Genomic DNA, 18,691 nt, shown 5'->3' with positions numbered 1-18,691 from the left:
AGAAAGAAAGTCTTCCTCATGACTCACCTTCCCCTTCCTGCGGTTTGTAAACGCTGCTTTCACTGTAGAATGAGTTTTTCACAAAGATTTTCCCTCACATCCAACACGGAGGTCTCTGAAAACATCAAACCAACAAAATTAATTTCCAGGTTGGTTAAAAAAAAAAAAAAAAAAGTTCTCAAACAAAATCTGCTGGTTTTCTCAAATCTCATTGTAAAAGGTATTCAGTAAGCACCGACAACTTGCTTGGGGCCCTGGAGTTCAGGGTCAGCTATGGCCTGAATCTGGCGTCTCCCGAGATCTCGCCCGCTCCCCACCTTGGGACCCGGCCCCTCTCAGCTCACGTACCTTTTGCTGTGACAGCGGCCCAGGGCCTGCTCGTATGGGCCTGGCCACAGCCACACTGAAATCCCAGGAAACAGACTGCCACCAGAATCCTCGTTTTTTTAAAGATTTATTTTATTTGCATTTATTTCGAAAGCCCCCCCATGAAGGAGACCCACCCTGTCAAATCCTTTCTTTTCCAGACCATTCGCAAAGGTGTGACCTGTTTTAAGAGAAGGTGATATTTGAGGGGGAAAAAGAAACCCTACAGAGCGGAAACATTAAGGTTGACTATTCACATGTCAGAAAAATTTGCCGCTTTACTGAAGATTCATCACGGTGTTTTTTTAAGTTCTATACAAATGTTGTGTTTTAAATGCCTTTCAATTAAAAGAATTGATTCACACTCACCTTTCTTTCAACTTTGCTTCACCTTAACTATAATGCAATAAAAAGGTATTGCTCCAGTTTTCATTCTGGGGAAATGTGGGTTTCCTTATGGTTGGAAGCACCGGCATTAAACTGACAGTGTGGTGACAGCAGGAAAATTCGAGCGAGGGTCTCACCGTGTCCTGCCATCAACTAGGAGTGAGTCGTGGTCCCTTTGGCCTCAGTTTGCCCACCTGCAAAGTGGGGACAGGTTTGCCAACTGTGCCTCTATCTCAAAATTGTGCTGGGTTTACAAAGTGAGACATTCGAGGCCCACACCCCGACACAGACTGTGAGTGTTCCGTGACCTGGCTGTCCTGGAAATGGGCCACCTGCTCGTGGTGGCCTCTCAAGCTGCCCCGGGCAGAGATTCGGGGTCACGGTGGCCAGCAGCCTTTGTCCAGGGTGGAGGCCTTCCTGCCGTGTCCTCTTCATCCTGCCTCGGAACCTAACTGTCTGATCCCTGCCCTTTCTCCTCGGGCCACGTGGTGTCCCGGGCCAGCTCCCCCAGGGGCTGCAGGGGAACAGACTGAGCGTTACCTGCATTGCCACACCACAGACCAGCGCTCTGCTTCCCACACGAGAACCCATTCAACTGGCAACGCCCCCGGGAGGCAGGCGGACCCCCACCGCTGTGCAAACCAGAGCGCCCCAACTTGAGTGACTTGTCCACAGTCACGCAGCTGGGAAGACACAGCAGGGACCTTCGGATTCCGTCCTCCAGCTGCTGATGCTGTGCTCTGACCACAGGTGGAAGGGCCCCCTCTTCTGTTACGAGCGTCGCAGGAAGTGGCGGAGCAGCAAGGCCTGACCTGGGCAGCCGGCCACCCGCCAGTCTGCGGGGGCGCTCGGACGTCGGTTTACGGCCCAAAGGACTTGGAGCCGGAGGTCTCTCCTCCCTTCGGGAATGACCCCGGCTCATCCGTGTGCCCACGCAGCCTGGGATCAAGATGTCCAGTTCTTCTCTCCGGGGACCCGACTCTCCGCCCCTGGGCCCCTGATGGCCAACGATCCCCTCTCTTGGTGGCGGCCACCGGACTGTGCTTTCTGGGAACCGTCCACCCTACACGTGTCACAGCCACTGTGAGGGAGGGGTCTGAGGAACGGGGCAGGGGGCCGGGAAAGGGGACGCCCTTGGAGGGCCCGGGAAGGGCAGGCTCTGCGGACGCTCACAGGTGGTGTCGTTTCCCGGCATCAGAGTTTACGCACTTGGTAGAGAGAAGATGAGCTCCTGGTGTGTCATTCGTCGACTCCCAGGTGACTGTTACTTTGCACAAAGTCGTTTTTAGGTCATTCCTCAGGAATTTGGTCGGCGACGTGACAGTTCTTCTCCGTGCTTGGCTGCAGGTCCCAGACAAGCAGCAGGGCTGAGGGACCCTGTCACCAAGGACACTGGCCTCTCCGTCACATCATCGGCCCAGCCAGTGCCGATCCGGAGCCGGCTCTCCCTCAGCTCAGGGCCATCACTCCGTGGGGCCTTGTCCTCACCGCCTGTCCCCGGCCCTTCCAGCCAGCGGTCCTGAGGTTGAAAGGGTTAGGGATGGGGAGAGAGGGGCTTTCCCGGGCTGACAACGTGGGAAGTGTCCCCAGAGGGGGTCCTCTTTGATCTTCCTTACCCAGATCTCAAATCTGAGCCCGGCCACTCCCCCCAACATCTGCTTCTCTGAGCAACCACTGAGGATTGTGCTGATGACAAAGGGCGGGGGCGGCCTAGGGAAGGTGCTGTCCTGGCCTCTGCCTCAGGGAGTGGGGCCGGAGGGGGCGGCCTTCAGGACAAAGGGCCGAGTGGGTCCTGCCCGCGCAGAGGGAGACTGCCAGTGTGACGGCACTTTTGTCCCCAACACCTCTCTTCCCTTCGCTTCCCTTCGGACCAAACATCCTCAGGACGTACACATACTTGTGCCGTGTGTACCCAGTGGGGATACGCACTGCTCCGCCCTGGTCACTCGGCCTCCCCGAGGCTGTGGGCCCTCCTGGAAGATACTGAAGTCACACATGGTGAGCCAGAGTCAGCAGTTCGAGAAGGAACTTGTGACAGAGACCCTGGGAAAGGAAAGTGGGGAGAAGACAAGATGCTTACATTTGCGAGAAATTTTTGCCCAGCAGAAAAAACAAGTGGGTTGATCTTAGTAACCCTCCTTGTCTTGCTCTTTCTGCCAAGAAAACGAAAAGCCCGATTGTTAACCTCTGTAGACCTGAAGGCGAGGAACGGTTTGCAGAGGCGGAGCTCGGGGCTGGGCCCTGACAGTCCAGCTGCTGGCCTGGCAATGTGCTTGTCAAAAACTCATCATTTATAAGGGTCATCTTCCATCGCTGTGTACTATTTGTATTTTTTCACCTCTTTTCTCGAAATTCTGGAATATATGCACGTACCACATTCATAACAAAGAGAGACGCCAACTCCTGAGTCGACGATCAATAAGCCCTTTGATGACAAATAGAGACGTCGGGTCCTGAGAGGCTCTCATACGATGGCCACACCCGAAGGCAGCCGTGGGGAGGGGGGCCACGGGGGACCCCGAAGGCACCCGCTTTGCACTTGCAGACACCACGTGGCATCAAACCCAGCCTTGCTCGGGGTCCCAGGGTCCTCGCGCTGCCCGGGGCTAAACTTCCAGGTAAAACCCTCACACGCCAGCACACACTCACACACACACAGGCATGCATGTGATTGCATGCGTACACATGCACACGCAAGCACACGCTATGCCCTTCCTTTTACAAATGTCACTGCGTTGGGGGGCTGTCCCCCAACACCCTCAAAGCACTACCTAAAAATACACAGAACGCCCTCCTTCCAGAAGGTGATGGCCCTACTGATCGAAAGAAAATTAGATTGAATGATTGGGGGAGATGTGATGTCCATCATCAGTAAAAACACGTTAAATGAATCCATCTGCTGGTTTCAGAGCAGACAAATGAGGAGCCGCTGGGGACCGCCCAGTTACAACGAGAGTCTCTTTAAAAGACACGTCTCGCTTCTGCCTGTTCTGCTGCTCTGGCTTCCATCAACGCTGCGTGTGCGCGCGCGCTGACTGGTCTCACGTTATTTCATCCAGTTATGCGTTTCGGCTCAAGCGTAAGGCCGCAGAAGCAGGAAGCGGGAGCAGGGTCGCGGACGGCAGCTTCAGAGCCGCGTCCTTGGACGGGGTGGGGGGTGCTGGGTGCAGTTCTGCGTCCTCTCCTGTGTCCTCCAGCTCATCCTCTCCCCACCTACCCGATGCGACCACGTCCAGAGACCGAAGATGCCTGTTTACGCTGCCGCCTCTGCAATGTGTCCCCTTCTGTGGGGAGGAATGAGGCCAGCACAGGAAAGACGCCGCACACGTCTATGTTTAGCAGGCGGCCTGAGTCTATAAATGTTAGGGTGTCTCGCGGCCCTGCCCCTCCCCAGCTCGGGGGCCCCTTCCGTCTTGTCAGCTGTAAAATGCGTCTCTTTTTAACCCCTGAGGCATCTGCAGATGAAAGGTGAGGTCGTGAATGGGGGTGCTGACAGCCCGCCAAGGCCCGGCAGCGGGGGGTCCCCTTTGTCTCGGCCCCTCTGACCTCCCGCCCTGGTCTGTGGGAACCGGACGGAAGAATGCGGCGGGGGTGGCGGGCCTGGCCGGGAGGGCCAGCTGGGCCTGTCCCGCTGCCGCAAGTACGCTGACGTCACCCGGGGCCCCCAGCCGCCCCTCCGTCCCGGCGCCCTTCAGGCTTTGCGGACGAGACCGGGGCAGCCCCGGGCCGAGGATGCTGCCACAGGGAATCGGCAGGGAGGCAGGGACCCCGCGCGGAGCCCCGGGCTGGGGATGTTAAGGTCGGATGGAAACTCCGGCGGGAAAAAAGGGATTTCTTGGGAAGCAAGTCTGCACAAACACACAAAGATCACCTCCTGATAGAGCTGAGCGCTGTCTAGAGGGGGCCATTGCTGTTGCCGTTTCCAGGCAGTGAGGGGCCGTGTCTTCTGGCTGGGGCTCACCGTGTTCCGTAACCTCACTCGACGCACAGTTACAGGTTCTCAAGAAAATCTTAAAAGTCACTCAAGACACAGCTCTTCAGCCTTCAGGGTGGTGTCTCTGAGGAGGTGGCTCTCCTTCAGACCCGAGACCCCCGCACGCCCAAGCCCTGAGACCCCCTTTCCCTACACCCTCCACAGGGGCTCGTCCGGTTCCTAGAAAAAGGAAAAGCATTTCCCCAAATACTGTAACACAGATTTTCAGAGAAGAGAGGTAGCAGCTCAGTGTCCATTTATTTTGTGGTTTCTTTTTCTAAGAACACAGATCGTGTTCCCACTTTAAACTTTTGTGATTCTGTTCATTCACTTGAGATATTAATTGTAAAAGCCAGTGAAAAGCTCAACATTCATAGATCAATAGGGGCTTCAGATAGTTTAAGACAACAAAGGCCACACTGTGTCCCGACAGCAAAGTATCCTTTTCTCCCCTGAAAACAAAAGGTATTTTTAAAAATTAACTCAAGCCCCTTTAAGGTAAAAATAAGAAGCCGGTCCTGACCCAGGATCCAGAGCACATGTGATGGTTATCGGGTGACGAACCTGCATTTCCTTACCGCCGATGGTTAAAGATTCACGGTTTCCCCTCCAGAAAGCCCGCTGCTCTTTGGGGCTGGCAAGTTCTGTTTCTGTGGAGGACTCTTTGTGAATAAACAGCATCACGCCAGTCTGCTTTCAGGAGCAACTTAAAGAGGAATTGAGTTAACAAGACAACGCGATTTCTCCCCACGTCTGCTGCAGGCATCTGAGCATTCCTGCTTTCCCAGGAATGAAAAAAAGGGAAGGCTTTAATACAATTTCCGTGTGTAAATAGTTTTAAAACCGAAAACATGATTCTGATATGTGGCCTATGTTTTCTTCGCAACAGACTTCATTGACACTGACAGTGTATCAGGTTTTATTCTGTTACTTACGATATGTTACAAAAGGAAAAAGCAGTGAGCTCTGTCTTAGGTAGGAGAAAGGCAACTGTCTCACATAGTTTCCAGGAAACCTTTAAAATAATCTTTAAAAGTTTATGCATTGTTTTATGAGATTTAAAATATAAATTACAGGAATATATTATTCTCTAACAAAACTCATTTTTGGAAGGTTTTGCAAATACATCGTCGTTAACATTTTTCCTTTTTTTTCAGATAAACTCAGGGATTGTATTCTTCCACATTGAATTTTTTTGTACTGTACTTCTTCCAACACAGGAAAAGTTGCAAATGTAATTGTTTTATCAACGCTATTTCTAACACAGGAGGAAATTTCTTAGGTTGACTGTTAGAAAGACTAGAAATGCTGAATGGAGCCCACAGAACCCACGCTTCCAGCCTACCTGACAGCGGTGCTGGAAAGCTGCTCGCTGATCTTATTTCCTGGTTATCTTTCTAAACGGAATCCGTGAGAATTTCATTCTCCATAACCATGATCTGCATGCAGGAAAACAAGTTTTAAAATAGAAAAAATAGAAAAATGCAGGTAAGCAATAAAATTAGAACAAACAGGTATATCTTTTATTAATTACGCATGTTTTCTTTCTTTTCAGCTTTAGCGCCAAAGGGAGCAAGGCACCGAAGGAGGCTGCTGAGTGCTCCGTGTGCCACAGGCGCCTCTGTCTTGGGAAAAGCACACGGTTTCTGCGCCGTTCGGCGGAGCCTCAGGCTGGCCCAGTGGACGAAGGCCGGTTGTCAGGACGGGAGCCCAGGCTGCTTCCTTGAGGACGCAGGAATCTACATGAATGAACACCTGGATTCCACTTCTAGGCTGACGGGTTGAACTTAGAGTAATTAAGTGCGCTGAAGATCGTACCAAGAAATGCACTAAACCCCTCGATCGCTTGCTCAGTAACCTAGTTTTATGTCAACTTTGCATCAGTGAAATGGGCCACAAGCATCTGCAGCATCACCTCTTAAGGACGTCAAGCCACCTGCCCGTAGATTTTCCCGAGCATCACGTCTAGGAAGACAACGCAGCTTAAGAGCTGCCGACGTCTTGGTCTGTATTCTAAATTCAAATGAATCAAACTGGTAATTGCAAGCTCTCCTTTCAAGATGGAAACGCCTCTAGCCTTTACCCGCCCACCCAGTTCCCCAGAAGGTGGTCTCAGTGCTGAGAGGAGGAGATGGGTGTGCGGTGATGACCTTGGACCCCAGGCCCCGGGAGACAGAGTTTACGTCCAGCAGGAAAATGAAAGCTGGGGACAAACACCGTCGACTCGGCTGGACCCACCGTTGACTTGGGTGCCTGGGTGCTTCTGTGAACACCGGCCTCAGGCCCTGAAGGATCTCGAAGGGGCCTCAACTTCCTTGCTTTCTGTGTGTCTGGGTTTCAGTTTGCACCAGGTGGGCTGGGTTAAATTATCATCTTAAATGGGCAAAGAATATTTTTAAATACTCCAAGGAAAGCTGTGGTGAAATTAATGTTTAAGTGTCATCAGATCACCTTTGAAGAGGTGTTCAAAATCTCGGAAGGTGCTCGTGCCGTGAGCGTGAGCGTGTGCGTGTGTGCATGTGTGCGTGTGCATTTGTGCATCTGCGTGTGTGCGTGAGTGTGTGAGCGTGTGTGTGCATGTGTGTGAGCGTGTGCGTGAGCGTGTGCGTGTGTGTGTTTATTCTCAGAGACCACCCCCTCCACAGCCTTGCCCAGTGGTGCCCCTCCCCCCATAAAAGGGGTTGAAATCAGAAGCATGAGAACCCGTCAGCTCTGGTCCAAAGAAACACCACGCTCCACCGCTTGGCTCCTATGCCAGCCTCTCTGAGCTCAGTCACACGGTGCTTTCAGCTGTAACCTCCCTTTATAGGCTGAATTGTGTCCCCCCTCAAATTCATGAGTTGAAGTCCTAACCCCAAAGGACCTCAGAAAGTGACCTTATTTGGAAATGAGGTCATTGCAGCCATAACTGTTTAGGATGAGGTCACACTGCATTAGGTGGTCCCTCACCTAGCCTGAGCGATGTCCTTAGGAAAAGGGGACACTGGAAGACAGACACACAGGGAGACGTCATGTGAAGACGAGGCAGAGACAGGTGATGCCTCTACAAGCCCAGGGCGGCCACCAACCACCAGAGCGGGGGGGGCACGGAACAGCTTCTCCCCAGCGTCGGAGCCAGCCCTCCGGAGCGTGAAACAGTGCGCTTGTCCTCTCTAGACCCTGGGGTGTGGCTCTATGGGACTCCGACCGCAGGACAAGGGTCCCCCTCCCAAACACAGGGAGCACGTCTGCCCCCAGCCTCCTCTGTCTCACATCAGGAACAGCGGGGAGTTTCCAGAAGACACTGAAACAGTGTTTGTCACTTTGAATTCCATCTCAAGCTCTTAGACTTTTCTGCAGTAGTTGTTAAGTCATCACAAATGCTGCAATTCCAATTGGACTTTTCCTGAAGTTACGAACGTGACTTCATCTTCCTTGGTTCTAGAAGGTGCTGAGTGTTCACTGCAACTCCTCTCAGAGCCTGCACCAGCACAGCGCATGCAATTCTGAAATCAGGAGTGTTTGTCTTTGGATAGATTTCAGGCTCCTGGAGGGTGTGACCCACAGTAGACAGGTCCCTGGGGTCGTCCTCTCTCTTCTGGTTTTGTCCTTTCTGTGCAGTAGCACCGGTGACTCTGGGTGAAGGGCAGCCCATGGCCATGTCTGCTGTTCTTTCCTGTTTTTCTTTTCCTAATTCAAATTGCTCACAGCACCACTTTTCTTTCTTTATTAACTAACATTTAATTGGGTTAGAGTTTGGGGTTAAGTTTTTTAATTATTACTTTGTATTGGAGTAGAGCTGCTTTACAATGCTGAGTCAGCTTCAGGTGTACAGCACAGTGAATCAGTTATACATCTACACATGTCCACTCTTTTTTAGATTCTTTTCCCATATAGACCATTACAGGGTACTGAGTAGAGATCCCTGTGACTTGTTTTAATCAAGCAGATGACCGAGCCACGGGCCCGGGAGGAATGATTTGAGAGCGCAGGCCCCCAAGGCCCAGAGCGAGGAGGCAGCCCCCGGGGGCGGGGGGGACGCACCACCGGCTCCTGCAGCAGGAAGACCGAGCCCTTCCCGAAGCTCTGAGCTCCTCCCGAAGGGCAGCTCCGCCGTCTGGGCTGAAGTGACTCTGAGGACATCAGAGGTAGATGGCTGTCCCTCTGGCCAGGTCCTGGCCACGAACTCTGCATGGACATCCAGGTGCACGGGGCAGTTCTGGGCTCCGGGTAACGCCACGTGGACCCGTGGTCAGCACGTGAGCTGGCCTGGGTGGCCTGTACCTTTACCTCTGCTCGTGAGGAGCAGAGGACAGGCTCCGTGTCCAGGGCAGCTGCCCAACCCGGGGGTGCTGATGACGTGTCCAGCGGCCATGGTCTCCTCTGCGGGGCGTCCAGCCCTCCCACGAGGCGCCCGTGTGCGTGCAGGGCGTGTCCTGGCTTCCTCTTGCAGCCAGTTAGTCCCGGCGTGATGCTACACTCATGGGAGAGCATGGACCACGTGTGGTTGGCTACTTGAGGGACAAAGACAGAGTGATGCCCTCGGTTCAGCGGGCGCCGGCCAGGGGAGAGCTGTACACGGCTCCCTGGGGCGCCTGGGTGCGTGTGGGTGACAGCAGGGCTGCAGAGCTCTTGAGCGCCCACCCCAGACAGAGCACGGCTCCCATGAGCCCAGGCGCCACGTGAGCAGGGCCGACAAACGGCTTCCTGAGGACAGCAGGGAGGGCCTGCACACAGGGAGGACATGCTGATTGAGATACAGATCTTATCCCCTCGGCCAGCGAAGTGCCAGCTGGCTAGTGACTCAGCAAACTTGTTTATTGTTGATCATGGAAGAAACTCAGACCCGAACAAAATAGAGAGAAAAGTGCAAAAATCCCCGTGTGCTCATCACCCGACTTCAGTAACTATCACCTACGCCCCTCTCGTTCCAGCTACACCCCCGCCTAATTCTGCTTCACGTCTCCAGCTTGTTGTGAAGAAAATCTCATATATTGTTTCGTCCATAAGTATTGTAGTTATGTGTCTTCTCTCTAGCGAGAAGAACTCGCTACAACACAGTCTCAGAAGTGGAGTCCCAATAGAGTCTTCAACAATACGATCATCAAAAACACCATTTCAGGTTCCTGTTGTCCTTAGAATGTATCCCTTTGGGGATGTCACTGTTCAATGGCGGAGTTTTAAAGTCACTTGGAAGAGATACCCACCACGGTCATGCTTCCACTCAATACGATCATGTCCATTTATGTCATCTTGGAATTTTTTAAATGTAAATTTAATTTTGTTTTATAATTATGTACAATATTTACTTAGTTTCAAAGCCAAATTTATAAATAGGACCAGAGATGGTCTTGGCAATCAAGGTACTGAGGACACAGAATTTAAGGGGATGTGGCCATGCTTGGGCCATGGAGACGCCCCTCCTAAGGTCTGCAGCTGCCCGGCCCTATCTTCAGGGCCAGGGATCTTGAGAGAAGTCTAGCTTCTGTTTCTGACCCCTCTACCTATTTTCTTCCCAATAAGTAACTATTTTAAGTTTTTATTTCATAGTTTAATCCTTCTATTGCATTTTTAATATAAGTAGATACAAATATATCTGTGTCTCTGTGAATAGATAGATATGTGCATATATAGGTATAAATATACCTGTATCTATACATGTATAGAAATTTCGAGGTGCCCTCCTCCCCTTTCTTATGTAAATGGTAATGGACCCTACACACAGCTCTTCTGACACTGCGTAGTCCTCCTGTGTCTATGTGTGAATGAATGTTTTTATTCAAAAAGTCCCCAACTGATGGATATTCAGTTTTTGTTTTTGTCTTTGCCATTACAGTCATTGCTACAATGAATAACCACGTGGATGTCATTCTGTATTTTTGCCCATGTATCCTTAGAACAGATTCTCGGAAATAGGACCTGTAGTTTTCCTAGACCACGGCCGATTCTCTCCGCAGGGGCTGCCCCGCGTGGCCCCCAGAGATGTGCGAGCATGTTTACTGGACAGCAGCACCAACAGAGCGTGTTGTTAAGGGCTTGGGTTTTCATCTGATACAGGAACACGATTCCTCGGTGTTTAAGCAGATCGGAGGATGGACTCGGACCTCCGCCGTGCTTGGAGGGATTCTGGCTACAGAGGCAGGAGGCGAATTAAACTTGCACAAAGAGTGAAGTTTCATAAATGTAATGGATTATTTGAATGAATGAATGACTGCTTGGGCGAATAAATGAAAGTTGCAATTAAACATCAGTCAGCGTCACTTGTCAGCCCAAGCTGCAGGTGACCGGGGCGGGGGGAGAAGGGGGGCCCGTAAGTGTTCCCGGCCTTGGCTTTGCCCCGGCCCGGAACTCCCTCCTCGGTACCAACGTCAGCCTCTGTCTCAGCACAAAGCTCACGCGGACTCGGTTCCGGGGCATGAAGTATGAAAATGCTCTCATTCTGCTGCTTGAAAGGATGACATTTCCTACCAATAATTAGGCCTTGTCACCAGGCGGCCCCGTGTGAAGGTGCTGACACATTGCTCCATAGCAGTGAGTGATATGTGTAAATAGCATTGATTAGAACGTGATTGCAAATGAACGATGTGATCAGGTCTTGACACAAAGTGTTCGTGCCCCGTCAGTCACTGCGCCCCTCCAGGTGGGGCGGCGTCCCCCCAGGATGCTGGTTCTCATCCCCCTACCCCTGCCCCGCCCACGGACCAGGCCTCCCGCTGCAGCCTCCCCTGCGGGACCCTCACGCAGGTCCTGCGGCGGACGTGCCGCGGGGACAAGGGGACAGCAGGGCCGAAGCCCAGCCAGGCTCTCCACCCAGACCAGGGGGAGGCAGGCAGTCGGGCCCCCTTGTTTAACTGCTTGTCTTTGTATTGAGGGTGAAGCTTGCTCGTGGTATTTCTACTCCAATAAAAAGACGGCCACGGCATTTCCTCCTCAGCTCCACGGGGACATGCGGAGGGAAGCTGGGCGCTCACGGCAGCCTCGGCCTGCGCCCCGGGGCTGTGCTGGCGGCACCGTCACCGGCGGGGCCTCACCTCTCCTCCCGCCCTCGCCCTCGCAGCCCAGGACACTGAGACGGGGGGATGCCCAAGCCCGGGTCCACGAGGAGGGGCCAGGATCCCCACTCGAGTGGCTCAGGTCCTGAGCGCCTCCCGCTTAACCCAAAGACCAGTCACTTTGCCCAAATCTTGGCCTTCCCCAGCGGCTCTGCTTAACTTGATGTTCTTGATAGAGACCCAAGGGTTTGCAGACTTTAACTTAATTGCATTGCTACCGAGTCGGGCACAGAGGATAAAGTTAAATTTACATGGAGCAGCGATCTGTTTCCTCTCTACCCCGGTGTCCTCAGGAAGTCTCTGCAAAGAACTCAATTTGCTGAATATTCATGGTTTTAAAATAACTGAACTTTCTCTCTCCCTCTGCCACAGCACTGACCTTTCTAAAGCTGGGTGTGGACCCCAAATCTCGTGTCTTGAGCTGAGAAAGAGCCCAGTCAGTTTCTCACCTGCCATTTCTTTAGACGCGGAGCGGAGGTGCTCAGAACGTGAGATGCTAAGCTTCACAACCCACGTTGGAAACAGAGGGTGAACAGGAGGGTGTCCAGGAAGTGGAGACTTTTCTCTCCTCCCCGGTCATTCGTCAGTTACTCAGTTCAAGTACGATCGGTGAGTCCATTCCTGACACGGGGCTATCTAGGTGCACACCTGCCACGACAGGAAAACCGGGGGGGCATAGTCGTATTTTCCAGCATTTGGGAATCTCGAAGAATATGTACCAAGAGCAAAGCATCATTTTCATTTCTTTAAAAAATAGATGTCTTAGGAAAGAACTAACTGATTCAGCTGCCATTTCACCCCCTGGAAAGGCAGCACGAGATGCTTCATGAGGAAAAGGTGAAATGTAAGCCTCTGGTAGATCCTGAAAGAGTTTCCTATCGGGGGTGTGCGTGTGTGTGTGCGCACACCTCTGTGTATCGGGCCCCTAACAATACTAGAGAAATGGACGGATGACTCCTGACAAGCAGGAATTGCCACAGACACCAGCGTGGCCCGGGCACTGACTGTGGAGCCGGGCCTGTGGGGCTGCGGTGTCGTCCTTGATCTTGTGGGTCACAGCCTCACCTGGTCGGGGTGCAGGGTAGTCACACCGGGGCCTCACACGGCTCACAGCACTGGGACAAGTCACTTACCTGACTGTGCCCCAGTCCCAACAAGGCTCCACATTTCACCATAAAATAGAGTATTCAAATGCAGTCATGTGCAATCTATGTTTTGGGGTGGGATAGAGTCATTTTAGGACTAAAAAATGGAAAAACAGCCTATCAATGACTTATTAAATTATAATTAAAAACTTAGAACAATTTCCTATGATTTCGTGAGTCTGCAGATCTTACTCTGCGACATTCTTCTCTTAGCAGCAAAACCAGACGATGGTTAGGAAGCCCCTCTCCTGGCAGCGCCAACAGCCAGCTGTTACCCCCCCCAACACACACACACACCCCATCAGCACATCCCTCCCACTCCAGGCCATTCCTCTGGGTTTACGAGATATGGAGCCCCCTGGAAACTGAGTTAGTTGCCCAAGAAAAGCAAAGCACCTGTTCTTGAGATATACCTGAGGGTGCTGCCGCCGGTTCGGAGCCCTGTGAACCTCTGCGGTGAGAAGGAAGCCCAGCACGCCCACGGGCAAACGGTTCCCAAGAGTGAGCCCTGGAGCTGGAGGAAGGAAATTTCGAAAAAGTCCTGCATGACTTGAAAGAGACATTGTCATCCAAACAGTAAGAGAAAGTTAAAAAGAAGGGAAAAAAAACAAAAGAAAGAAAACAATAAAATAAAAGCAAAGGGCGTCAGCCGACCCCCTCTCTGCATCCTCCTAAGAAGGCTTCCAACAGGATCGCAGCCACGGCTGGTTATGCATTTCATCTCTGAGTACCGCTAACACAATGAAGGTCTCCATCTCTGAGCAGTTAGTCAAGTCCAATCCCGAGGTCAGTTCCCTTCCCATGAAATGGACCGCATGCAGGAAGGGGCAGAACATGCCTTTCTGAGAGCAGCCCCAGGACCACCACCTCCTTGAGAGGGTCTCTCAGTGAGAAAGAAGAAAACCTTGCTGAGAAACACGTCTCTCCCACCTCCTTCTCCTCTCTTTTTCTCTAGTAATATTTTTGTTGAAAAGCACAAGAAACCCATTGTCCCCCAGCCCCCTCCCTTCCCCCTCCCGAGTCTGAGTTCCCTGTGACTCTGGATCGTCCCTCCTGCAATAGGCACAAATGTCAATCTTAGAGTATCTTTCCTTGATGGATGGTTTTTGGTATTTGTTACGGTGAAATACTGTCGAGTTTCCCCCAAGTTTGAATAGGATTTGCAACTGGGGAACGTGGCCCCATCCTTGATCATATCCGCATAATTGTCACCAGTAATTGTTACGATAGTTTTCTAACAATTACCTCTTCCAGCCACAGAACTGGGGAGAGTGCCATTCATGTAACCACACTGTGTAGGGTTTTTATTTAACAGGACCGTCCAACTATGAGCAGAAAGGAAAAACAGAGAAGGCTGAGTATGTATTTAAATGCAGACAATATCCTATGACAAAGTCGTTATCTCCCAGCTCAAATCAAAATTTTAAACAGTTTACTTCCTTTATGTCTTCCCAAGAGTTTCACATAACAAACTTTCAGTGTCATGACTAATAGCGGCTCTTGCCAAGGATTACACTCTTAAAACCGCTCTCCAGCCTCTGTGATGTGCAGCTCACTCCTTATTACAGGAGACATTATGCAGAAGCGCCCGCGCGGTGATGGGACATGGCAACCCCGCTGTGAGAATGCCTATCAGAGCTTCTTTTAAGGCCCTTTCTCAATTGTCAGCAAAGTATTTTTTAAGGTTAAAAGGTGTAAAATTATTCTGAAATGCTTTTCTGACCTGTCGCCTATCACGGCAAAGAGCTAGAGTTCATTTTTTTTTCCTCTAAAATTGTATTTTTTGAAATGCGGTAATATTATAAGAATAAGCTTTCCACGAGGAAAATAGTCCCCTGAAATGTTCATGATATTTTTTTTGCATGCCTTCTGCGCCAATGACTGCAAAATTAACCACTGTTTCATGCTTAGAATTTTATTCCTGATGCAATTTTTCTTATCTCAAGCCCCGGCGGCTGCAGAGAAATTAATATAAATGACCGTTACTTTTTACATCTCCTTCTTTTCTCTCTGCTTTTTTCCCCTGTGCCTGTTACCGTGGTTGCTTCACATTCTGTCGATGTCAAGTCAGATTCGCCGCTGGCTCGAGGTCCAGCCTGGTTGGGTGGAGGCGAGGACCGCAAGCCGGCGCTGTTGGAACCCAGCAGAACGCGTGGAACCTCTCGGTCATCCACTTCCACGGCTCCAGACCTGCCCCCCGGGAGAAGGCCCGGGCTGGGCCAAGCATTCCAGGTCGGCGATCCTGTCCTTTTACACCCCTGGCCTGCGGGTCCCCTCTTTTCTGCAGTGTGGTATTCCTGACCATCACTGACTGTTTAAGGTCCACTCAAATGACTGGTAGTTTTTGAAATCCAGTGTCGGCCAAGCCCCGGGGAGAGCATCTTAGTACCAGAAAAAACGACTGAGAAATTCACCCCGTGAAACCGGCACCTCACTCGTCAGGGGACAAAGAGGGAAGCCCGTGGGGTGGGACCGCGCGAGCTGAGCCCAAACCCAATAGAACCCACTACACAGGGTCTGCTCACATCCCTCTCAGCCACCCTTCTGCGTCCGGCTTTTCCTGCTTCTTTTCCTTGCGTGAGGCCCCTGCAGAGCCGGTCCTGTTTCCTGGCTCAGTCTTCAGGGAATGATGGAATAAACCCTGTGGATTTGTGAAGGGTGCTGCCCGTAAAGAACTTGCCCAGCGTTGACCTGCCTCCACCTTCACCCGCCCACAACTGGGAGTGGAGGTCCTGGGGGCCCAGCTGGGGCTTGGGACCAGGGCCGTTGGGGCCTTAGCTCTGAGTCCTCCCCATCCGCGGCTGGGGACAGGCCCGAGCGGGGCTCGCAGGGTCTCCCATGTTTGCACAGCTCGCAGAAGTAAGGTGCATTAATCCAACAGATTCTGTCTCTTCTCACCACTGCCCCCCACCCTGTGTCACTTCCCCGTACCAGGTGCTGGGACCAAGTGACCGCCGGCCTTTCTGGGACCTGGCCAAGGTGTTAGGGACCCATGTCGCTTGGATTCGTTGATATTTCTGTGTGGTTCGCACAGACTCGTTAGTGCAAGGGGCACTGTGACCCCAGGCTGGGAAGTGAGGGCCGTCAACTCAAGGAATAATCGGAGTTTTTCACAGGACAAGAAAATTTTAAATTAATTGAAATCTTACAGCTCCTACAGGAAAGAAACTTGATAGGTTTTCCCCAAATTTGCTAACAATCTTTTAAAAATTTAGGTGGTGTATGTTATCACATATGTGAAATCTAAAAAACAAAACCAACAACTGAATATAAGGAAGCAGAAACAGACTCACAGATATGGAGAATAAAGTCGTGGTGACCAGTGGGGAGAAGGAAGGGGGGAGGGGCAAGACACGGGCAGGGGATTAAGAGGCACAAACTACTCTATATAACGTAGATAATCTACAAGGATATGTTGTACAGCACAGGGAATATAGCCAATATTTTTACAAGTTTAAATGGAGTATAATCTATAAAAACCACTGTGTTGTACACCTGAAACCAATATATCATAAATCAACTTACTTCAATAAAAAATTGATATGTATGTAATAAAAATAATTTGAGGTAGTATATGAGAAGCTGGCTGTGGGACTTTCCCTGGCGGTCGAGTGATTAGGGCTCTGAGCTTTCACTGCCCAGGGCCCAGGTTCGATCCCTGGTCAGGGAACCAAGATCCCACAGGCCACACGGTGCGGCCAAAAAGAAAAAAAAAAAAGCTGGTTTTAAAACAACATTTTCTAAATGATCAATAATTGAAAACAAATTCGCATTGACCTGGAAGAGTAAAGACTGAACTGTATTTCTCTTCTCTCTGTGGGAAATGCCAGAGCAGGCAGGCAGACCATGGAGGAAAGTTCTCACAGAGGAGGGCCGGGCAGGTAATACTGTTTTCCCCAGATTTTACAACATCTGAGGAACTGATCAGTCTATTAATATTCGTACTTTGCTGTGATTTCTCATCATTCGAAACAAATCTTCACGCTGGTCCCTAACTTTGTGTCTTTGACTTTGCATTCTCTTTCCTACAGAACTGTGGGAAGCTCCGCTCTCAGCTCCTGATCTGCCCCCACCAATGTGCATCAGTTTTACACCCAAAGACGATACTTTAAATATGATCCTCAACCCACCCCCACCCCCAACCTGTTGGTGAAAACAGACGAGGTTCCTCTTTGCATTAACGTGGGGTCACTGCCCACACGGTCGGCCACAGCTCAGAAGGAAAACAAATAAATACAGTTCTGTGCATCTCGTTAAAACTAGTGGCCAGGTTTTGCCGATGTAAAGAACTCTTAGAACCTGCCTCTCCCTCCTACAAACTATTTCACCTCCGTAATTCAAAGACGTCACGCCGGCGTCGCAGGCCCTGCTCCTGGGCGCGTGCCCCCAGAGTCATTGAGCTGTGTGTTTTGCCTCACATGCACAGCACAGACGCGCTTCTAACCCTGGTTACCTCGTGGCCCCTGACACTCTGGGGCGTTGCTGCCGGTTCTGACGAACGGCAGAGTCTCAGAGACACGAGACGGGACCTGGGCTGGACCCCAACGTGACCTTGAGGAATCATCCCCCCTCGAGCTTCCTCTTTCCATCAAGCGCTACCCTGCCCGCCTCTTGGGATGCTTTCTAACTACTGATAAGTGAGAGAATACACTCAAAATGCCTCATAAAGTGCCGAGTGCTGCACGGTTCTAATTGCATTGTTGGAAATGAGTTTTGCAATCCTGAAAATTTGTACATTTCGTGTTTGGATAAATATGACAGAAGAAAAACGTGATCTTTGAAACTAGACCTAAATACGCTTGCACACAGTGTGACACGGGAGTGTACTTAAGGTCTCAATTCCCTCCTCAGTACAATGAGACCAATAATGGGATTGAGGAGATACCGTATACAAAGTACTCCGCACGTGCCTCATACACAGCGATCGCTCAGAATATCAGCTACTGTCCTTCTCATGATTAATCACCTGAGCTTGGAAACAGCCAAATGATCTCCCACGATGGCAAAAAATTGAAAAACCAAATAGTCAACCAACACGTATTTGCTGAGACCTTTTCCATGGCCCTGAGCTGGGTGCGGATGAGATGAATAAAATGAGACCCCTGAGAAAAGACCTTGGACGACCCAGGACCCAGGTGCTGACGGTGCTACTTAGGGACTCACGAGATCCGATCTCAGGGGCGAGGTCCCTACCACTTCGTACGGTTTTGGAAGGAACTTATCTCCCTGAGACAGTCCTCCGAAGTGAAGCTTCTGCACAGCTTTGCCCGGATGCCTCCTGGAAGCCTAGTCACGCCTCCCGCTTGGAAGCCGTTGCCCTTCGTCTGGTCTTGCTCTGTCCTTGCTGGAGGGGCGGGAAGCACCCTTAGAGGGGCCAGTGCCGGGGTGAGGCCTTGCCAGCTCTGTCGTGACAGCACATCGGGGTAGCTTGGGGGAAACACAGCGGTCCGAGCGTGAGTCGCTTCGTCACTGTGGCGGCGAGGAGGCTGCTGTCCACGTGGCCGGCGGGGGCAACGCCGGGCGAGTGTGTCTGCACTTTTCTGCTGGCCATGCACGCACATCCCCACAGACCCCAGCGTTGGCCACGGTCTCTTTGCCAGGCGGGCGCTTGGACAGTTTTCTAGACATATGGCCTCCTGAAGCGACTCGATGTCACAAGGGAAGATCAGGGCGGGCTCGCAGGCCAGCAGGAGGCTGTGGATCATCTTGGCAAAACCTGCCTCGATGGCGGCCAGTCACCTGCGTCCATGAGTCATAGGTCAGCAGGTGCCCACACGTGACCCTCCGGG

Source organism: Balaenoptera acutorostrata, chromosome 18 (genome assembly GCF_949987535.1).
Source record: "Balaenoptera acutorostrata chromosome 18, mBalAcu1.1, whole genome shotgun sequence".
Taxonomy (NCBI): Eukaryota; Metazoa; Chordata; class Mammalia; order Artiodactyla; family Balaenopteridae; genus Balaenoptera; species Balaenoptera acutorostrata.
Note: the sequence above shows the minus strand (reverse complement) of the source record.